The following is a 22132-nucleotide window of genomic DNA, read 5'->3' on the forward strand; positions in this document are numbered from 1 at the left end:
ACATTTCTCCTTTGACAGCTGACTGTATTTCTCAAGGAACAATTCTACAAAAAATGTTGAATCCCTATAACACAGGGGAATGTTCCAGATAAACTAAAAATTCAGCCAAAACAGAACATTGCCAACATTTACCTAGGACTTTCCAAATGAAAGTCTTTAAATGTGCTTTGCCTCAGAGTCAATTAGATAATCTCTGGATGACTTCAAAGTATCTAAAGTATTTAAATGCAACTTCTAGAAACAGTAGTACGTATGCATTTCTATTTTAAATACTGTAAATACTTCTTCTTACATTATTTCAAAGGAATCTGTTGTTTTTCTATGTGCTAGCACGTAAAGTTATGTTATGATCATATGCTTGCCACATTGGCTCATTGTTAATCCTGAATATCTTCTCACTGATAGCAATTAGTGAACCTCCTCTTTTCTTTTGCTTGCTTCAAATAATTTTCCCAATACACTGCTGGCCAGTGAGAAGGGTCAAATTCCAAAATGTGTCAGATGAGTCTCATTATGGGCATACTTTCAAGCCCCGGGGAATTACTGGACCTAATAATTTATGAGAAAAATAAGCTTTCCAAGGATTTCAGAAAGGAACAAACTGTGGCCTTGAGTTCAACCTGACCCCAGGGTTGTGTTTTATTAGTAAGTTCTGATTTTCATTGTCCTGGTTTATTGTTCCTGTTATTATTATTATTATATTGTTGTTGTTAAGCACTTACTATCTGTCAGGCATTACTCTACGTGCTGGTGGAGACACAAGTTAATCAGGTCAGATACAGTTCCTGACCCATATGAGGCTCACAGTCTAATCAAATCCCCATTTTACAGATGAAGAAACTGAATCCCAGAGAAGTTACTTGAATATCTGGTCTCATTCATTTAATTGTATTAACTGAGCACTTATTGTGTGCAGAGCACTGTACTAAGCACTTGGAAAGTACAATATAGCAATAAAGAGACAATCCCTACCCACAACAGGCTTACAACTGGCAGATCTGGAATTAAAACCTAGGTCCTCTCACTTCCAGCCCCATACTGTTTGCACTAAGCCATGCTACTCCTCATGAAAACAGTCAGATCAAGCTAAGGGCAGAGGCTTCCATGAAAACTGAACTACTGCACCTCATGAGGCTCAGACTCATGAGAAAACAGCATGGCCTAATAGAAAGAGCACAAGATTGTGAGTCAGAAGACCTAGGTTCTAGCCGGTATTTGCTGTGTGACCCTAGCAAGTCACTTAACTTCTCTGTGTCTCCAGGTCCTCATCTGTAAATGCATTCCTATTCTCTTTCTCCCTTAGCCTGTGAACCCCATGTGAGGCAGGAACTCTGTCCAGTCTGATTATTCCATATATAGGCCTTCCCAGACTGAGCCCCCTTTATCCTCTCCTCCATCCCCTCCCCACAGCACTTGTATATATTTGTACAGATTTATTACTCTATTTATTTTACTTGTACATATTTACTATTGTATTTATTTTGTTAATGATGTGCATATAGCTATAATTCTATTTATTCTAACGATTTTGACATCTGTCTACATGATTTGTTTTGTTGTCTGTCTCCCCCTTCTAGACTGCGAGCCCGTTGTTGGGTAGGGACTGTCTCTATATGATGCTGACATATACTTCCCAAGCTCTTAGTACAGTGCTCTGCACACAGTAAGTGCTCAATACATACGATTGAATGAATGGATGAAAGGGGCTTGGCACATAATACATGCTTAACTAATTCCACAGTCATTATTATTATTATTATGATAAGTCCTGTTTTCCACCACCTCATCCACTGGCAGTTGCTGGAGACCACTTTTGGAGATGGCCAGGGTTGGCTCTCTGCCCACCTCTGCCAAACTCTCCCCAGGTATTGATCCTTCATCCAGAAGGCCAAGCTGAAGCACAGAACTAATGCCCTGGCACCAGTTGGAATCTTTTCTGACAATCTTCTCTTCCAACACAATTGATTGAAATGTGTGCCCTGCATACCCTGGGTTCTCTCATCTCTGCCAAGGAACTCTCTGCCAGCCCCCAGCATGCTTTGCACATCCTAGGCCGCATATAAAAATCACAGCTCTGCCACCTCAACCTTTCTCGTCTCCAGCAGAGTGAAACATCTGGCTATTGCAGCCTAATTTTCCTGCTTTTGGCCCACCCCCAAACGTGGCCAGATAAACTGTCTTCCCTCCCCATCATCCAGGGATGGCATCCATTACCCTCTGCAGCATCAGGAGACCCTATCTCCTACTGCTTACTACTACCCTCGTATCTCTCCGGTCATTCATTCTCAGTCTCTTTTGCAGGCTCCTCCTTCCTCTCCCATCCTCTTACTGTGGGGGTTCCCCAAGGTTCAGTGCTTGGTCCCCTTCTGTTCTCGATCTACACTCACTCCCTTGGTGACCTCATTCGCTCCCACGGCTTCAACTATCATCTCTACGCTGATGACACCCAGATCTACATCTCTGCCCCTGCCCTCTCCCCCTCTCTCCAGGCTCGCATCTCCTCCTGCCTTCAGGACATCTCCATCTGGATGTCTGCCCGCTACCTAAAACTCAACATGTCCAAGACTGAACTCCTTGTCTTCCCTCCCAAACCCTGTCCTCTCCCTGACTTTCCCATCTCTGTTGACGGCACTACCATCCTTCCCGTATAACAAGCCCGCAACCTTGGTGTCATCCTTGACTCCGTTCTCTCATTCACCCCTCACATCCAAGCCATCACCAAAACCTGCCGGTCTCAGCTCCGCAACATTGCCAAGATCCGCCCTTTCCTCTCCATCCAAACTGCTACCCTGCTCATTCAAGCTCTCATCCTATCCCGTCTGGACTACTGCATCAGCCTCCTCTCTGATCTCCCATCCTCGTTTCTCTCCCCACTTCAATCCATACTTCATGCCGCTGCCCGGATTGTCTTTGTCCAGAAATGCTCTGGGCATGTTACTCCCCTCCTCAAAAATCTCCAGTGGCTACCAATCAATCTGTGCATCAGGCAGAAACTCCTCACCCTCAGCTTCAAGGCATTCCATCACCTCGCCCTCTCCTAACTCACCTCCCTTCTCTCCTTCTACAGTCCAGCCCATACCCTCCGCTCCTCTGCTGCTAATCTCCTCACCGTACCTCGTTCTCGCCTGTCCCGCCATCGACCCCCGGCCCACGTAATCCCCCGGGCCTGGAATGCCCTCCCTCTGTCCATCCTCCAAGCTAGCTCTCTTCCTCCCTTCAAGGCCCTACTGAGAGCTCACCTCCTCCAGGAGGCCTTCCCAGACTGAGCCCCTTCCTTCCTCTCCCCCTCGTCCCCCTCTCCATTCCCCCATCTTACCTCCTTCCCTTCCGCACAGCACCTATATATATGTATATATGTTTGTACATATTTATTACTCTATTTATTTTATTTATTTATTTATCTTACTTGTACATATCTGTTCTATTTATTTTATTTTGTTAGTATGTTTGGTTTTGTTCTCTGTCTCCCCGTTCTAGACTGTGAGCCCACTGTTGGGTAGGGACTGTCTCTATGTGTTGCCAACTTGTACTTCCCAAGTGCTTAGTACAGTGCTCTGCACACAGTAAGTGCTCAATAAATACGATTGATTGATTGATTGATTACCCCAGGGAGAGTGAGCACAGCACCTACATCATGAGGCCTCATATAACCTCGGGAAGGCTAGTGGCTTCTGAGCCAGTGCTGTAGACTCTGAATCATGGGGAGAAATTCTTATCCTCTAGCCCTAGCCACAGCTTCTTACTGACTTTTGTTTTCATTTTTTATATTGTGAACTTTTGTTCCCCAGTATGCTATTTTAATGTTTTATGTTTCTTTGCTCTTTATGTGTCTGTTTTCTGTCCTCTGCTCCATCTATAATCTTAGACTGTGAGCCCCTCAAAAGACAGGGACATATCTAATTCTCACCTGTATTCTCTTGCCCAGTGCTTAGTAAAGTACTCTGCACTCCATAAGGACATAGTAAATACTATTAGTACTAATGCAAAGAAAATCATCAGCAACAATTACGAAGTGAGAACCTAGAACTCCAGGTTATGGAGTTCAAGAATCTCATATTCAAGGTTATAGATAGCAAATTAGTTTTGTTGGGGACAGTTAGAAGAGAGAGTTACAGAGAGTACAGCCTGAGTTTCAGGAGGTCAGCCTGATTTTAGGTAACACTTAATCTAACCCCACTGGTAGAAGTGATGAATTATCCTCCTAACAAGGGGGCTCAAGATAATTTCTTTTTCTGCCTGCTGGAGTCTGAGTCTGATTTGCTGTGTCCTGCAAAGAGGCTAAACAGATAAATCTCTAGCCTAAGACTAATGATGGAAGCCAGATAATTCTCAGAAGTTTCTGACATTAACTACAGGCCATTTAGTGCTCTAGAAAACATCAGCTCATTGTGGGCAGGGAATATGTCTACCAGCTCTGTGGAATTATGCTCTCTCAAAAACTTAATGCAGTGCTCTACACACAATAAGACTCAATAAATGCAATTAACTGATCTATTTGCTACACCTACTCCCTTGGAGAACCCTTCCACTCCTTCCTCTGCTACCGTGGCTTAAACTACAATCTTTATGAAGATGATACCCAAATATACAAATCTAATCCTGAAATCTCCCCTCTGCAGTCTCACATTTCTTGCTGTTTTTATGATATCGCTACCTGGATGTTTCACTGACACCTCAGACTTAATATGTTCAAAATATAATTCCTTTTCTACCCACCCAAACCCTGTCCTCTCTCTGTTTTTCCCATCACATTAGACAGTATCACTCTCCTTCCTATCTCACAAGCCTGTAACCTTGGCATTGCCCTTAACTATCTCTCTCATTCAGTGCACATATTCTATCTATCAAATCCAATCAGGTCTATCTTTACAACATTGCTAAAAACCCACCCTATTCTCTCCAACCAAACTGCTACGATACAGATCCAAGCACTTATCCTATCCTGTCTTGACTAAAGCATCTGGCACCTGATCTCCATGCTATCCGTCTCTCCCTACTGTAGTACATACTTCACTGTGATATGAGTATCATTTTTCTATTTATTTATATTAATGTTTGTCTCCTCCAAAGGCTGGGAGGTCAGCAAAGAGGATGATGCAGTAATCCAGGTAGGAAAAGGTGAATGATTGTACTGATGTGGTAGCAGTATAGATGGAGAGGAAAAGGTGAATTTTAGCAATGTCATGAAGGTGGGACCGCCTGGACTTGGTGATGGTTAACTATGTGGGTTGAATCAGAGAGAGGAGTCAAGGATAACACCAAGGTTATGGGCTTCTGAGATAGGAAGGATAGTGGTGCCTTTTACAGTGATGAAAAGTCAGGGGGAGGACAAGGTTTTGGTGGGAATATAAGGAACTCTGTTCTGGACATGATAAGTTTGAGTTGATGGAAAGATATTCAAGTAGAGATGTCTTGAAGGCAGGAGGAGATACAGGACTGGAGAGAGGGAGAGAGATCAGGGCTGGAGATGGGCATTTGGGTGTCATCTGCGTAGAAATGGTAGTTAAAGCCATGGGAGTGAATGAGCTGTCCAAGGGAGTGGGTGTAGATGGAGAATAGAAGGGGACACAGAATTGAACCTTGAGGGCCCCCAGTTTGGTAGAGGGAGGGAAGAGGAAGAGCCCACGAAGAAGACTGAGAATGAATGGCCAGAGAGATAAGAGGAGAACCAGGAGAGGTCAGAATCAGTGAAGCCGATGTTAGATAACATTTCCAGGACAAGGGGGTGGTCCACAGTGTCAAAGGCAGCTGAGAGGTCAGGAGCTGAGGATGATTAGAATGGAGTAGAGGCCATTGGATTTGGCAAGGAAATCATTGGTGACTTTTGAAAGTGTGGGTTCTGTGGAATGAAGGGGATGGAAGCAAGATTGGAGGAAGTCAAGGAAAGAATTGGAGGAGAGGAATTAGAGACAGTGAGTGTAGACAACTCGCTCAAGGATTTTGGAGAGGAATGGTAGGAGGGAGTTGGGGCAATAATTAGAGGGAATCCTGGGGTAAAGGGAGGGATTTTTTAAGAAAGGTGAGGCATGAGCATGCTTGAAAGCAATGGGAAAGAGGCCATTGGAGAGTGAAAGGTTGAAGATGGCTGTTATGGAGGGAAGAAGGGAGGGGACGAGAGTTTTTATATGGTGCGAAGGATGTGCATGTGGAAGTGGGTGGCTTTTGAGAGGAGGCAGTAGATCACCTCTAGAGATCTGCTGGTAAGGATGGGAAAGTTAGAGAGGGGATGATTTTAGAAAGCTCACACCTGATGGTGTCAATTTTCTTAGTAAAATAAATGGTCAGATCATTGAGGGCAAGGGAAGGGGAAGCGGTAGGACAGAGAGCATGTGGAGGGAATTAAATGTCTGGAACAACTGGTGAGGGAGATGTGCACGGGTGTCAATAAGGATAGAGAAATAGTTTTTCCGGGCAGAAGCAAGAGCAAATTTAAAGCACGCAAGAATAAACTTTAAGTGGACAAAGTTGGCCTGATTTCCATGAGCAGCACTCCAGACTGTGAGCTCGTTGTGGGCAGGGAATGTCACTGTTTATTACTATATTGTACTTTCACAAGTGCTTAGTAAAGTGTTCTACATACATTAAGTGCTCGATAAATATTATTGAATGAATAAATGAACGAATGAGTCAAAGGACTTGGGTTCTTCTAATCCTGCCTCTGCCACTTACCTGCTGTGTAACCTTGGGTAAGTCGATTAACTTCTCTGTGCCTCTTCTACAAAATGGGGATTCAATACCTGCTCTTCTTCCTGTGTAGACTGTGAGCCTTTCATTCATTAATTCAATCATTTTTATTCAGTGCTTACTGTGTGCAGAGCCCTGTGATAAGTGCATGGGAAAGTACAACATGACTATACACAGACATATTCCTTGTCCGCAGCGAGCTTGAGCCCATGTTGGAGCTGTGTGCCAGCTGTTTGGCACATAGTAAGCACTCCTCGGGCAAGTCACTTAACTTCTCTGGACCTCAGTTACCTCATCTGTGAAATGGGGGTTAAGAGTGTAAGCTCCATGGGGGTAGGACAGGGACTGTGTCCAACCTGATTAACTTGTATCTATCCCAGCACTTAGAACAGGGCCTGAAACATAGTAAGTGCTTAAAAAGTACATAACAAATGCCACAATTATTATTATCCTTATGATTATTACATGACTATATATACAATTTTGTTTATATGGATAGATAGGTAGCTGTTCTTAAACTGTGAAGGAGATTTTATCATGCATATGACTGTGGTAACAAATAGGAGGTAGGTCTGAGGCTTATAGCATATGATCCACAGATTAATTTTTGTTTTTTTTTTAATTTAGCTTAAAAATGAGGCTGAAATTAAAACAGTTTTTTTAAACTGGGTTTTATTTTATCTTTTAAGGCTAATGTGTTTGGAAAGTGTTTCTTGGAAAATATTGCTCTTTCTGGATAGAAATGATTATTATGGTATTTGTTAAGTGCTTTCTATGAGCCAAGCACTGTACTAAGCACAGAGATTCAAGGTACTCAGATTATACACAGTACCTGTCTCTCTTGGGGCTCAGTCTAATAGGGATAGAGAACTGACATTGAATCCTAATTTTACAAATGAGGAAATTGAGACACCAAAAAGTTAAATGACTTGCCCAGTGTCTCATATCAGGCCAGTGTCAGAGCTGGGATTAGGAATCAGGTCCTTTGATTCTCAGGTTTGTGCTCTTTCCACACAGGTCTAGAATGTACACATAACGCAATTGACTCAACAAACACTAACCATCACAGTTAGCCATTTGCTTATGGAACAAGATTAAAGCAATATTACTTAATTCAAGATATTGACCTCAGGCATCAATCCAAAACAGAGTACTACCCAAAGCTTGGAGAGAGAAGAATACTGACAAGCATGCTAAAATAAGCAAATCCTGACCCCAATATTGATTACCCAAATACACTCCAGACTCTTTTCCAGTGTGGAAAGGTGGAAATCCTCCATATTAAAACAAACAAACAAACAGACAAAAACAGGACCTCTCTCACTTATCTATGTGAAGTAGAAGCAGCATGGCCTCGTGGATAGAGCACAGGCCTGGGAGCCACTTGTCTGCTCTGTGACCTTGGGCAAGTCCCTTAACTTCTCTGTGCCTCAGTTACTTCATCTGTAATAATAATAATAATAATAATAGTACTTGTTAATCCACTTACTATGTGCCAAGCACCGTTCTAAGCGCTGAGGTAGATACAAGTTAATCAGTTTGGACACAGTTCCTGTCCCAGATTGGGCTCACATTTTTAATTCCCATTTTAAACAGATGAGGTAACAGAGGCACAGAGCAGTTAAGTGAATTTCCCAAAGTCACACAGCAGACAAGTGGTGGAGCGGGGATTAGAACCCATGACTTTCTGACTCCCAGGGCGGTGATTTATTCACTACTCCACGCTGCCTCTCTAAAATGGGGATTAAAGCTGTGAATCTCAGTTTTATCAGTCGAAGCCTAGTCAGTTACAGAGGAAGAATTGGGCAAGGATGTGGACAGATCACAAGGAATGTGAAGAAAAATGCCAGAGATGGGAGGAGAGGCCCAACATGAAACTAGTTTTGGTGAGGAAGCCTGAAGAAGAGGTCAGGTCAAACTGTCTTGGAAGGAGCTGAGAGGGGCTTGTCCACAGAGTTGCTGGGGAAAGGGTCACCCCTGGGTGTTAGGTAGAAACAAGATCCATATAAAAGAAAAGTGGTCATTCCTAGATCTAGTTTCAAGTTCCTCCAGTCTCAATATCCTGAGCTTCATACATTCCATTCATTCAAACATATTTATTGAACCCTAACTGTGTGCAAAACACTGTACTAAACACATGGGAGAGTACAATAGAACAATTAACAGACACATTTCCTGCCCAGAATGAGTTTACAGTCTGGGAGGGGGGCAGACAGTCACCAATACGAATTATAGATATGTACATAAGTGCTGTGTGAGGGGGAGAAAACAAAATGAGCAAGTCAGGTGAGGCAGAAGGAAGTGGGAGAAGAAGAAGGGTGGGCTTAGTCAGGAACGTCTCTTGAAGGAGAGTAAGGCTTTAAAGGGGATTTGAGGAACGAGGCCAGAGGGAGGATGTGGGTGAAGGGTCGGTGGCGAGATAGATGAAATAGAGGTACAGTGAGAAAGTTAGCATTAGAGGAGTGAGGTGTGCTGGACAGAAAAGGAGCGTGGCCCAATCTGCTTACCTGCAGTTGGCCTGGGTTTATTCCAGAGCTTCACAGCAAGTCCCACCTCCCTTTCATCTGGCACCATGCCTGGGTCAGAATATTGGATGACCTCGTAATTTAAACCATGAAGACAATCTATCAGGAGCCACTTGTCTTTTGCTGTCAAGTCATTTCTGACCCATGGTGACATCATGGACACATCTCTCACAGAACGCCCCACTTCCATCTGCAATCGTTCTGGTACTGTATCCATAGAGTTTTCTTGGTCAAAATATGGAAGTGGTAAAAGCCAGGAATTTATCTTAAAGGATTCCACCTGATTAATGTGTCATAGTGCAAAATGCACCAATCCATCATGGAACCACCTCTATGCTGATATGTGCTATGTAGATGATAGATCCTTGTTTTATAGTATCGACCAAAACCTCGCAATGATGGATTTTTAAAGTGACCAAACTTTACAGTTATTGCATTTCAAAATTTAGGCTGATTCTATTGAGGATATTGGCAATTTACTTCCAAATGCTTCTACATGACAAGTGGATTTTGGCAGAGTTATGATAGATTCATAAATTTACTTTCCCTTGCCAAAATGGATAAGAAAGATTCAACAGTAATTTATATCAAAATCATTTTTAAAAAAGAAATCTTGAACTTTTTTATTCAATCTTGAAAAAAGCGTTCATTGAACTTCGGTTAAATTGAACAAGTCTGTAAGCACACTTCAAAGGTAAGTCAACTCTGCATGGTGTTCTGGGTAGTGAGGACAGCAGAACTCAGCAGAGTTCAGTTTTTAATTTTAATTTTAGCCATTAGTACCACTAGATGCAACTATTCACTCCCTAATGGCTTCTTCCCCACTGCTTTCAAACGTGCTCATGCCTCTCCTATTTTTTTTAAAAAAATCCCTTCACTCCATGGCTTCCGCCAATTTTCGCTTCATCCCCCTTCCTTCCAATCCTCTCCAAACTCCTCCCCTCAGTTCTCTCCTTGTCCCCTTTCTATCTGACTTCTGACCACTTCACTCCATAGATACTACCCTCTCAAAGGTTACAACCGATTTCCTTGCCAATTAGCCTCTATTCCATCCTAATTCTCCTCGACCTCTCAGCTGCCTTCGACACTGCCGACCACCCTCTTCTCCTGTAAACATTATCCAACCTTGGCTTAATTGAAAATGTCCTTTCCCAGTTCTCCTCCTATCTCTATGGCCGCTCATTCTCAGTCTCTTTCATGGGCTTCTCCTTTGCCTCCTACTGCCCTCCACCCATTAATTGTGTGGTGTAGCTCAAGGTTCAGTTCTGGGTCCCCTTCTATTCATCTATAACCACTCCCTTGGAGAACTCATTCACTCTCATGGCTTCAACTTCCACCTCTTTGTGGTTGATACTCAAATATACATCTCCAGCCCTGATCTCTCTCCCACTCTGCAATCTCGCATTTCCTCTGTCTTCAAGACATCTATTCCTGGGCTTTACACAGCACTGGGCACCAAGTAAACTCTTAATAAGTACCATGATGGCAATATAGATACAAAAAAAATTTGCACCATTTCCTTTGGAATTCCTTTGGGAAAATAATACTTTCTTTAACCGGGTTTCACTTACTACTACTCTAAAGGAACCACTTAGGAATACTAAGCAGGGTAGGACTCTGGCAAAAGGACTCTAGACTGCAAGCTCCACGTGGGCAGGTAGCATGTCTACTAACTCACCCCACTCTCCCAAGCTCTTAGTACAGTGCTCTGCACAAAGTATGTGCTCAATAAATACCACTGATTGATTGATAAGGAGGAAGTCAAGCAAAAAGATGGCTACTTAATTCCTTAGTGAAAGATTACTGTAATAAAACAGAAAGAACATACAGAGTATAAAAGGCCTAAGGCATTTCCTCTTAAGATCAGCTCTTTGGCATTCTATTCAGAGGCAGGGAAGAAGAAACCCTGCTTTATTAAGATCCCCTTCTCAATATCTTAATTCATTCTAATAAACCAAATAAATTGAATCCACACCATCAGTCGTTAAAGGACAACAGTCTCCCAGGCCTGAGGCAGAGAGGGTCCAGTGAACCGGGAGTCCCTGGAATGCCTGCAGGATTGATCTCCAGAAATCAACTGGACTGCTTGTGGTCATGAATGGGAATATTCGCCCATACTCTTTAATGTGGCAGACCATATAACATGTTTTAGTTTTCCATGCTTATTACCACTAAACCCTGGAAGATTTCCTTTCCAGGAATGTGCATGGGAAGGACATTCCATCAATTGACATTTATTTTCTCTTTATGTTTCTATAACAATCAGCAGCCACATACTTTGGGACTTTCCCCTGTTCTTTATTTAATAAACGAAATAATCTCTCCAGCATATCGTCAACCCAGCCTATTACTGCAGACTCTAACTTCTCACAAATAACCTTTTATTTTTTTATTTATCCTTCCAATCTCTGAGTACTCTCACTAATAATCAGAAGCATCTAGGCACGTAATCACAAAGACCTCCATAAAATGTCCCCAATGAACTTGTCTACCATCACAGACCTAAGGACTTAGGAAACACTTTTAGTCTAGGATATTACACCCTCCTCCAAAATCCTTTTGTGATTATTTTCAATTCAGTTATAACCATGCACTCTTCGTTCAAGGCCATACAGTGATTATTTCATAGTTTTATGTAGATGGCTATGCAGAATTGCTAGGGGTTAGACAATTCACTGAAACCCTCTTACAGAAAACCCTGTCTGGGGAAAAATTAAAAATTTCATTCTGCAAATGGCTTTAAATGCAAGAGATTCTCCTATGATTTATTCATTTCTGTGTCTTAATCCTATCTGGAAAAATGGTTTCCCTGAATGTTCAAGAGGAAATCCTTGGCTTGAAGGAAGCCAGGTTTGCATGACCAATCCAGGGCAATTAATTCTACCAGTTATGAGAATCTAATGGAAAGACAATGGGCTTGGTAGTCAGAGGGCCTGGTTTTTAATCCTGGTTCCATCACTTGTCTGCTCTGTGGCTTTGGGCAAGTCACTTCACTTCTCTTTGCCTCAGTTTTCTCAATCAAAAAATGAATTTTAAATCCTGCTCCCTCCTATTTAGACTGTGAGTCCCATGTGGGACAGGGGCTGTGTCTGACCTGATTATCTTAATAATAATAATAATGATGATGGCATTTGTTAAGTGCTTACTATGTGCCAAGCACTGTTCTAGACACAGGGAGGATGCAAGATAAGCAGGTTGTCCCACATGGAGTTCACAGTCTTAATCCCCATTTTACAGATAAGGGAACTGAGACACAGAGAAGTTAAGTGACTTGCCCAAAGTCACACAGCTGACAAGTGGCGGATCTGAATTAGAACCCATGACCTCTGACTCCCAAGCCCGTGCTCTTTCCAGTGAGCCTCGCTGCTTCTATAGAGCATTCATTCATTCATTCAATCGTATTTATTGAGTGCTTACTGTGTGCAGAGCACTGTACTAAGCGCTTGGCAAGTACAAGTTGGCAACATCTAGAGATGATCCCTACCCAAAAACAGGCTCACAGTCTAGGAGGGGTAGACAGACAAAAAAAAAAACATATTAACAAAATAAAATAAATAGAATAATAAATATGTACAAGAAAAATAAATAGAGTAATAAATCTGTACAAACATATATACAGGTGCTGTGGGGAGGGGAAGGAGGTAGGGTGGGGGGGATGGAGGGGGGAGAGGAAGGAGGGGGCTCAGTCTGGGAAGGCCTTCTGGAGGAGGTGAGCTCTCAGTAGGACTTTGAAGGGAGGAAGAGAGCTAGCTTGGCGGATGGGCGGAGGGAGGACATTCCAGGCCAGGGGGAGGACATGGGCCGGGGGGGTCAACGGTGGGACAGGTGAGAACGAGGCACATTGAGGAAGTTAGCAGCAGAGGAGCAGAGGGTGCGGGCTGGGCTATTGAAGGAAAGAAGGGAGGTGAGGTAGGAGGGGGCGAGGTGATGGAAAGCCTTGAAGCCGAGAGTGAGGAGTGTGGCAGAAATGTGAAAGAAATGCCACAGAAATGTGGCAAGGCTGTTAAAGACCTCTCTGGGGATTTTGCCCTGTCTTTACTTATAATTTCTATTAATGTCTGTCTTCCCCTCTAGACAGTAAACTCATTGTGGGTAGAGAATATATCTGTTATATTGCTATATCGTACTCTTTCAAGTACATGGTATTACTCTGCACACAGTAAGCTCTCAATACATATAATTAACTGATTGACTGCTCTCCCTCTCCATGCAAGACAGAGAGAGGGTTGAAGGTTAGTAACAAATGCTAACAATAGTGATATTTGTTTTTCTTTTGTTTTTAATGGTATCTGTTAAGTGCCTACTATATGTCAAACACTGTTCTAAGCTCTGGGGTAGATACTAGTGAATTAGGTTGGACACAGTCCCTTTCCCACATGGGGCTCACAGTGTAATTAGGAGGGAGAACAGGAGAGCGGAGGCTCAGAAATGAAGTGATTTGCCGAAGGTCACACAGCAAACATTTGAAAGAGTGCAGGTCCTCTAATTCCCAAGATCATACTCTTTCAACTAGGCCATGCGAAGCACTGTTCTAGGTGCTGGGGCAGATACAGGTTAATCAGGCTGGACACAGCATCGTCCCACAGCGTAAGAGCCTCCTATATTGCTAATGTGGATTAGTTGAACGTCCCTCCATACAGGATTTTTGTAGAGCTTCATGTGGGTTTTATAAGAGGTTTAAGGGTGCAAACTGGTTGTCAGGTCTTGTAACATTATTCAGGCATTGACAAGTCCTCAGAATTCCTCCTGGTCCACTGGGATGGAGTGTTAATACTGTGCTCAGGGAACATTGCTTTTTCTTTCATGGCCTAGCACGGGCCTGGGAGTCAGATGGTCATGGGTTCCAATCCCGGCTCCTCCACTTAATAATAATAATGAGGGTATTTGTTCAGCACTTACTATGTGCCAAGCACTGTTCCAAGCGCTGGGGCAGATACAAGGTTAAACAGGTTGGACACAGTCCCTGTCCCACATGGGCTCACACTCTTAATCCCCATTTTACAAATGAAGTAACTGAGGCCCAGAGAAGTGAAGTGAATTGCCCAAGATCACACAGCAGACATGTGACAGAGCCGGAATTAGAACCCAAATCCTACTGACTCCCAGGCCCATTGTCTACCCACAAAGACACACTGCTTTTCAGGTTGGGGTGGGAACAGAGTAGGGTCTGCCACAGGACTGAATGTACTGATACCCTGCTCTGCCCTGAAAGCCCCCACCAAATGTAATCAATCAGTCAGTGTGTAGACCAGTGTATTAAGCAAATGGGCGTGTGGTGGCATTCGTTCTTTCATTTAATCGTAAGTATTGAGCACTTGCTGTGTGCAGAACACTGCACTAAGTGCTTGGGAGAATACAATAAAAAGCAGCATGAGAAGCAGCATGGCTCAGTGGAAAGAGCCCGGGTTTGGGAGTCAGAGGTCATGGGTTCTAATCCCGACTCCGCCACTTGTCAGCTGTGTGACTTTGGGCAAGTCACTTAACTTCTCTGGGCCTCAGTTACCTCATCTATAAAATGGGGATTAAGACAGTGAGCCCCACATGGGATGACCTGATTACCTTGTATCCCCCCTAGCATTTAGAACAGTGCTTGGCACATAGTAAGCACTTAACAAAAACCATTATTATCATTATTATTATTAAAAAGCAGCATGGCTTAGTGGAAAGAGCCCAGGCTTGGGAGTCAGAGGTCATGGGTTCTAATCCCACTTCTGCCACTTGTCAGCTATATGACCTTGGGAAAGCCACTTAATTTCTCTGTGCCTCAGTTACCTCATCTGTAAAATGGGGATGAAGACTGCGAGCCCGACGTGGGACAACCTGATTATCTTGTATCTATCCCAGTGCTTAGAACAGTGCTTGGCACATAATAAGAGCTTAACAAATACCAATTTTATTATTATTATTACAGCAGTAAACAGACACATTCCCTGCCCACAAAGAGCTGACAGTCTAGTGGGGGCATGGCAACTAAGGGCAGGCTGGAACTAGCCTCATCTTTAAGCAAACTACTCTTGCCTAGTGCACAGGACCTGAACTACCATAGCCCCATCAGATTTGCCTCCTGAGAGCCTGGGGAGATCCTGTCCAGAACGGCTTTTCCCAATCATCCCCAATCAGGAAACTGGCCTTGCCCAGTTACATCCCTTAAGGATGGAATAAGTTTCTGAGATGGCAGAAGTATCTTTATTAATAATAATAATAATTATTATTATTATTATGGAAGTTGTTAAGTGCTTAGTAGGTGACAAGCCCTGTTCCAAATACTGGGGTGGATACAAGTTAGTCAGGTTGGACACAGTCCCTGTTCCATACAGAGCTCACACTTTTGATTCTCATTTTACAGAGGAGGTAACTGAGGCCCAGAGAAGTGAAGTTACTTGCCAAAGGTCACACAGCAGACAAGTGGCAGAGGTGGGATTAGAAAACATGACCTTTTGACTCCCAGGCCTGTGCAGTATCCACTAAGCCATGCTGCCTCTCTCTATAAGCAGTACCACACAAGCCCCCAAATAATAATAATAATAATAATGGTATTTGTTAAGCACTTACTATGTGCAAAGCACTGTTCTAAGCACTGGGGAGGGTACAAGGTGATCAGGTTGTCCCATGGGGGGCTCATAGTTTTAATCCCCATTTTCCAGATGAGGTAACTGAAGCACAGGGAAGTTAAATGACTTGCCTAAAGTCACACAGCTGACAGTTGGCTGAGCTGGGATTTGAGCCCATGACCTCTGACTCCAAAGCCCGTGCTCTTTCCACTGGGCCATGCTGCTTCCCAAATGTTCCTTAATGTTAGATAGTTGGCTAGGGTTCATGAAAGACATGATTGTCTAAAGCAAAACCTAAAGTCCTCTTGTCAGCCAATGCACTGGCAAAAGCACTTCCGAACAAGGACAGTCTGATTGTTTATAGCTTTCATTAGTGTTAGGATTAGGGAAGGTAAGGACCAAGGAAAAGAGTTAAAGTCAGGTTTCAGGTTAGGATTGGGATCAAGTTTAGGAGGCTGTTACTCCAAAGAAGCCACCAGCAATTTCTAGACTGTGAGCCCATTGTTGGGTAGCGATTGTCTCTATCTGTTGCCAAATTGTACTTTCCAATCGCTTAGTGCAGTGCTCTGCACACAGTAAGCACTCAATAAATACAACTGAATGAATGAATGAATGAATTTCCTTGAAGCCCTGGAAGGGGGTGACCCTTCCTACCCCAGACACCAATTCAAGGTCCACTACAGCCTCTGGCTGGCCAACTAGCCCAACTTGGCCCTATCTCTGCAATCTGGGTTAAGCTAAGCATACTCCTGCTTCTGAGAGCAAACTAGAGAATCAGGTTCATCAATTTGGGAGGAAAGTTTGTCAGAGAAAGCCTCTTCTTCATACTGAACACTTTCCCTTATTCTTCTGCCCGAAAGAGCGTGGGCTTTGGAGTCAGAGGTCATGGGTTCAAATTCTGGCTCTGCCAACTGTCAGCTGTGGGACTTTGGGCAAGTCACTTCACTTCTCTGTGCCTCAGTTACCTCATCTGTCAAATGGGGATTAAAATTGTGAGCCCCCTGTGGGACAACCCCATCACCTTGTACCCCCCAGGGCTTAGAACAGTGCTTTGCACATAGTAAGCGCTTAACAAATACCATCATTATTATTATTATTATTATTTCCTACTCATATTCATTCTCTCTCTCTCTCTCTCTCCCCCCCCCCCCGCCCCCCGCCCCTTTACCCTCTTTGGGCAAACCTCAAATCACCATTAAGAAACTCTTTTCTCCTTTCCACTTAGACTGTGAGCCCTATATGAGAGACCTGATTATCTTGTAACTATCCCAGCTCTTATACAGTATTTGCCACATAGTAAGTGTTTAACAAAAATATTATTATCATTACAGGTAGCAGTAATAGTATTAATACTAATATCAGGAAAGTCTCAGGCCCAAGTATAACATGATTAAGTACTTGGTGAATTTCTGCAAGCTCAAAGCAAAATCCTGTGAAAGGAATACAGAGCCCATCATATTTCTGACACGCAAGTTTCAAACATCTGGCTTTTTTCTAAAGGAAAATTAGTCGAACAGTAATACATAGAGCTAGCTCATGTTTTCTTACTGTCCACAATGGAACAGATGTTCTATTCAATCTTCGTGTTGAGAGTAATAGCTTATGTGATTTTCTGAACATTCCAAACAATAGTTTAACTGATGTCTTCCAAACCCATCTTGTCCCATTTTTGCCTTTAACTAGTGCTAAGCCTGAATATCAACCCCTAACACGTCTCATTTCATCTTCTAAAGTCTTCCCATGTCTTGATCACCAGGAACAACAGAAAGGAAAAATTCATTTCTCTGAGGATCGAATCTGTGTGCTCTGGGCATGTCACTCCCCTCCTCAAATATTTCCAGTGGTTGCCTGTCAACCAACAAATCAAGCAAAAACTCCTCACTCTCGGTTTCAAGGCTCTCCATCACCTTGCCCCCTCCTGTCTCACCTCCCTTACCTCCTTCTACAGCCCAGATCACACACTGCGCTCCTCTGGTGCTAACCTCCTCAGTGAGCCTCATTGTCACCTATCTCGTAGTCAACCCCTGGCCCACGCCCTACCTCTGGCCTGGAATGCCCTCCCTCCACGTATCCACCAAACTAGCTCTCTTCCTCCCTTCAAAGACCTACTGAGAGCTCACCTCCTCCAGGAGGCCTTCCCAGACTGAGCCTCCCCCTCTTCCTCTGCTCCTCCTTCCCTCCTCATCGCCTCCACTCCCTCTCTCTGCCCTACCCCCTTCCCTCTCCCACAGCACTTGTGTATCTTTGTACATATTTATTACTCTATTCATTTTATTAATGATGTGTATATATCTATAATTCTATTTATCTATTTGATAGTATTGACACTTGTCTACTTGTTTTGTTTTGTTGTCTGTCTCCCCCTTTAAACTGTGAGCCCATTTTTGGGCAGGGACTGTATCCGTTGCTGAACTGTACTTCTCAAGCACTTAGTACAGTGCTCTGCACACAGTAAGCACTCAATAAATATGATTGAATGAATGAATAAATTTCATTGAATGAATGAATAAAGAATATTTGGCTTGTCATGGAGTTGCCTTATCATTCTTGAGAGCCAGAAGTTGTCCTGCTTAGAACTACCACTTCTAAGCAGATGATAGTCAAATCTATATTTCCAGCCCCAATCTCTCTCACTCTCTACAGTCTCGCATTTTCTTCTGCCTTCAAGACATCCCTACTTGGATGTCCTCCCATCAAATCAAGCTTAACATGTCCAAAACAGAACTCCTTATCTTCTTACCCAAACCCTGTTTTCCCCATTATTTTCCCATCTTCATAAATGGCACCACCATCCTTCCTGTCCCACAAGCCCATAACCTTGGCATTGTCCTTGACTCCTCTCTCTCATTAAACCTACATATTCAATCCACCATGAAATCCTGTTGGTCCCAACTTCACAATATTGCTAAAATCTGCCCTTTCTTCTCCATCCAAACTGTGACCATCCTCGTGGTCCATCCAAACTCCCATCCTCGTGTCTCTCTCCACTTCAATCCATACTTCATGCTGCTGCCCGGATTATCTTTGTCCAGAAACGCTCTGGACATATTACTCCCCTCCTCAAAAACCTCCAATGGATACTGATCAATCTGCGCATCAGGCAGAAACTCCTCACCCTGGGCTTCAAGGCTGTCCATCACCTCGCCCCCTCCTACCTCACCTCCCTTCTCTCCTTCTACTGCCCAGCCCGCACCCTCCGCTCCTCCACCACTAATCTCCTCACTGTACCTCGCTCTCGCCTGTCCTGCCATCGACCCCCGGCCCACGTCATCCCCCGGGCCTGGAATGCCCTCCCTCTGCCCATCCGCCAAGCTAGCTCTCTTCCTCCCTTCAAGGCCCTGCTGAGAGCTCACCTCCTCCAGGAGGCCTTCCCAGACTGAGCCCCTTCTTTCCTCTCCCCCTCGTCCCCCTCTCCATCCCCCCGTCTTACCTCCTTCCCTTCCCCACAGCACCTGTATATATGTATATATGGTTGTACATATTTATTACTCTATTTATTTATTTATTTATTTATTTTACTTGTACATTTCTATCCTACTTATTTTATTTTGTTGGTATGTTTGGTTCTGTTCTCTGTCTCCCCCTTTTAGACTGTGAGCCCACTGTTGGGTAGGGACTGTCTCTATGTGATGCCAATTTGTACTTCCCAAGCGCTTAGTACAGTGCTCTGCACATAGTAAGCGCTCAATAAATACGATTGATTGATTGATTGATTGATTGACCACATTAAATAAAAACACTCATCCTATCCCACCTCAATTACTGCATCAGTCTCCTTACTGACCTCCCAGCCACCTATCTCTCCCCATTCCAGTCTACAAAAATGTTCAGGACATGTCACCCTGCTCCTCAAAAAAACTGCAGTGGTTGTCTATCCACTTCAGTATCTGGAGTAAACACCAATGCTAAGAAAAGTCCAGGGAAAATGTGGAAGAGACAGACAAGCAGCTTGATGGATAGAGACCATAACAATGATAATGGAAGAACCAAGTCCAGTGCTTAGAACAGTGCTTGGCACATAGTAAATGCTTAACAAATACCAACATTATTACTAGAAATGTTGTGGATTATGGCAGAGGACAGGATGTTCTGGAGAAAGTATATCCACAGAATCACTATGAATTGGAAATGCCTCAACGGCACTTGATAGTAATAATAATAAGTGTACTAAGCTCTTGGGAGAGTACACTATAGAAGTCAGTAGACAAGTTCCCAGCTTTCAATGAGCTTACAGTCTATAGGGGGAGATATGAATTAATATGAACAAATAAAACCATGTATAAAACATTAGTGCTATGGGTGTTATGCACCAATCCTAGTGCAGGGTCAGTGCAGAAAGGACTGGGAGCCAAAGAAATAAGGGCTTCTTTGGGGAAGGTCTTTTGGAGGAGAAGTGTTTTTAATAAGGCTAAATTTGTTTTTAATAACATTTTAATCAAATGTTCAGAAATATACGTGAAAATCAAGGTTGAAGGATTGTAAGCCCCTGCCACTAAATTGGGAGCTCCATGAGGGCAGGGATCATGTTTACCAACTTAATTTTATTCTCCAAAATGCTTAGTCCCTTGGCTGACTACCAGGTTTTCACAGGTGACTCCCCAATCTACATTTCTAGTCTGCTTTTTCACCTGATGTACTGATTTCAGACTTCTCTGCCTCCTGACACTTTGAACTTAATATATCAAAAATTGAACTCCTCAATTTCCTTCCTAAATTTTCTGCCTTTCCTAACTTTACAAACTCTGCAGGATGAGCATCTTCCAGTTGCAGAAGCTCACTTATCTTGATGGCACCTCTGACTTGTTTCTGTCATTCACCTCTCTCATTCAGTCCTAGCTACATTCTGCTGGTCCTTCTCTAAACTATGGAATACTGGGTTTTTGATTCTGTCCTGTCTTTTCCCTTTTTCTATGCCTGTGTTTCAAAGTTAACGCTCTTTTGTCTACAACTTTTATGGTGGTTTAATCTGCTGGATTATGCCACAAACTCTGCTGCTTCCCCCACCATCAGCTCTGCAGACCAGCTTTCACACTCTGTACTATGGCTTGGTGGAAAGAGCATGGGCTAGAAGAATGAGATCTGGATTCTAATTCCAGCTAATTGTTTTGTTTGTGACCTTGGGCCAATTTCTGTGTCTCAGTTTCCTGATCTCTGAATTGGGGATAGAATACATGCTCTTCATACCTATTTGATAATGAAACACATGTGGGACAGAAACTGTCTCCAGTCCAATTAGTTTGTATCTATCCCAGGGATTAGGACAGTGCTTTGCAGAAAGTACACCACAAGAGGTTGACAATCTAAGACAACACATTTAACAAAAGAATATCATACACCCAATGGAAAGTTGTCAAAAGTCATCATGGATTTGCAATTGAAGTCCTATGGGATTGAGTTTAGGTGAGACATTTTTTAAGGAAGTTGCAGTCTAACAGAATTCTACTGGGAAGAAATGTTGAGAAAAATATGTGTTATAATAGTTCCAAAGAATAACTGATTATCTATTTTCAGCCTGCGTGATTTACCTCTCTTGACTAGACTATACAGTTAATACAAATTATCCACAATAGTTTCAGCATGTCTCCTCAGAAAATTCACCACTTAAATGTTTTATCTGATACCTTCTGACTAGGTCTATTTTTAAGATTTTTCAAGGGGATAACTGGATTTTTAAATGTCTCTAAGTGCTCCACTCAGTGTTTTTCATAAACTCCAGCTCAATTTTCTGCTTCCACTTTCAGGTGAGAGCCCTTGTAATTGTATTTCCTGCCATTTACAGTTGCATTTCACACTCAATAAATGACCTGCTGGGAAGTTGCTCTCTGAAGGGGCTTTTTCCATCAAAATTCACTTTGAACTTTCCAGCACATACCCACGGGTTTGCTTCACATATACCCCTTTAGAAAAGCTCATATATCAATTCTACTGCTCCAGTACTCTTGCAGAGGTGATTATTCTCTTGAGACTGGGTTATAAAAGAATAGAAGCAACATTATTTGTTTTTTCTCACTCAAGACTCCCCCTCTTTTCATTACTAGCTCAACAGGAAACCAATAAAGAACGCTTTGTAAGTCCAAGACCTCCCTTATTTTTTCATCTGTTTTTTTCAGTGCCTTAGACCACCACACTTGACACCCTTCTTGTGCAGCCCTTCGGGAAAATGGTTTCTGCCATTTCTTGCTCTGAATTAGGTGTGAAAGTAGATGGATCTTTGAATTTTCAGGCAGGATTCATGTGTTTAAATAAATGAGGATTTGACAATGATCAATGAAGGCAAATCTAAAGACCCTGAATTATCTTATTTGAAACTCTACATTGATCAACTGATTAATTGCTAAATCAGCTCTTCATTTTGTGCTGTGCAAGCACAGA

This window comes from Tachyglossus aculeatus, chromosome 1 (genome assembly GCF_015852505.1).
Source record: "Tachyglossus aculeatus isolate mTacAcu1 chromosome 1, mTacAcu1.pri, whole genome shotgun sequence".
Classification (NCBI taxonomy): Eukaryota; Metazoa; Chordata; class Mammalia; order Monotremata; family Tachyglossidae; genus Tachyglossus; species Tachyglossus aculeatus.